We start from the raw sequence: 2,154 nt of genomic DNA on the forward strand, positions 1-2,154 counted from the left end.
TAAATGAGGCTGCAGCTAGGACTGGGAATTTGTCACGGATTCTGGGAGTAGTGGGAAGCTTTGCTCAATTTTTAGCAAGCTATGATGCAATGATATTTGCATTTTCGATTTAAAAGACTGGGAGTGGGCACAACTAAATGTTGGGGGATTTGTTACGTAAATCATGCAATAAGCAAGTCAGACAAGAGGATGAAGGGCCAAAGCCAGCTGATGGATAGAGAGTATGGTGGGGAGAGGAAGACAGATGCCTAGTGAGGTGGCTGAATGTACAGACTCAGAGTTGACTGGGCGAGACAGACATTTCACTGTGCTGCCTATGAAATAGGACTGACTCTAAAGTCAGACAGCCCTATCCCAGCTGGCTAGCTCAGACCTCACAACTTTCCTCTACCTCTCGCCCTTTCCCCCTCTTTTCCTTTTGTCCCTTTCCCATCTACAGAGTAAAGCAAGGCATCCAGTCTAGAGTGGAAGAAAGACCTGACAATCTTCTTCCTTGAGTCCACAGCCACTGAAAACCCTCTGGAGCAGTTCTCTGAAACGCATGGGTCTCCATGAGTCAGAGTCGACTTAATGACAATGGGTTTCCAGTCGAGAGGAGTCCCTGGCTGATGCAGTTGATGCTCTAAGCTGCTAACCAAAAGGCTAGAAGTTCAAGCCCACCCAGAGGTGTCTTGGAAGAAAGGCCTGGAGATTTATTTCCCAAAAATCAGCTATTGAAAACCTTATGGAGCACAGTTCTACTCTGACACACATGGGGTCACCATGAGTCGGATCAACTCTGGCAACTGGTTCCAGTATAGACACTTCAGACTCCTGCTTAATTCCTTCTTCTCCTTCAACCCCCACCTCATCCTGGTCGTCACATTTTATTGATGCTGCTTGAGATTTTCCCAAATCTGGCTCCTTTCTGTCAAGCCCCTGGCAGCTGCTCTGACTCAGGCATTAAATTATCTCTTCATCCTTCCCTTCTTCCTAAGCTCTGCCATTTAAATCCTTGTTAGCACTGAGTACTTTAGACATGGTATGAGGAGGGACCAGTCCCTGGAGAAGGACATCATGCTTGGTAAAGCAGGGGGTCAGCGCAAAAGAGGAAGACCCTCAACGAGTGGATTGACACAGTGGCTGCAACAATGGGCTCAAGCATAACAACAATTGTGAGGATGGCGCAGGATCGGGCAATGTTTCCTTCGGTTGTACATGGGGTCACTATGAGTCAGAACCAACTCTACAGCGCCTAACGACAACAACAAACTATAGATGATTAAAATGAGCATGTTTCCCAAGAACACTATGGCTAATTCTCCTCTTCCGTTGTTCAGTGTAAGTAGGACAAGGTTCTTAACAACTCTTGCCAAATAATGTGTCCTATTTAGGGCAGCCACTGCTAGCAGGTTCAGTTAATAAGCACTAATCTCTTTTTAACAGACTATATTTGATACCAGATTAATTAAACTCTCCTCTCTCATGTTAATCCTTTCTTCCTGAGAACTTTCTCTACTTGCCTCAAGGATGTTATGTTTAAAGATTTTTATGATTCAGAATATCTCTAGAAAAAGTCTCCCTTGAGTGGAAAAGGCTTTCTATATTGCTAAATGAACGTGCTTTTGGAGTGGGAAGGCACAGACTATAAACCCCCACCCACAGAAGGAGAGTAATCATGCCTATCCTTTCTCTTAGAATTCAGTTTAAAGAAAAGCAAAGAGAAAATATGTGAGGTTATTTGCACTCTTTGTTGGAAGTCATGGTAGAAATATGATTATGGGAAAGGTGATTTTAGAGAAACAAAATTGGTGTATTGCGTAAATTTGTAAAAACTGGGTAGTAATTTTAGAGCAGATGAAATGACCAGTTAAAGAGCTACTCTGGGCAGGATGGACATTGTTGGAATCTGGCCGATCTCCTTTGGCGAAGTTCCTCAAAACTCACAAGAATTCATGAGGTTCCCCAGCTAAACCAGGGCATGGAAGGGGGACTTCCCCAGTCACCTGGGAGATTTGACCTTCCTTGCTCAGAGGAGATCCCATTTAAGATGCAAGCACATCTCCACACTAATGACCCCTGGCCCTAAACATAGTAGTAGGAATCCACTTGATAGTGGAATCTGTGTGGTGGCAGAAAACACAGTGAATGTTAGGAGCAGAACATTTGGGTTCT

This window comes from Trichechus manatus, unplaced genomic scaffold, assembly GCF_000243295.1.
Source record: "Trichechus manatus latirostris isolate Lorelei unplaced genomic scaffold, TriManLat1.0 scaffold00223, whole genome shotgun sequence".
NCBI classification, from domain to species: domain Eukaryota; kingdom Metazoa; phylum Chordata; class Mammalia; order Sirenia; family Trichechidae; genus Trichechus; species Trichechus manatus.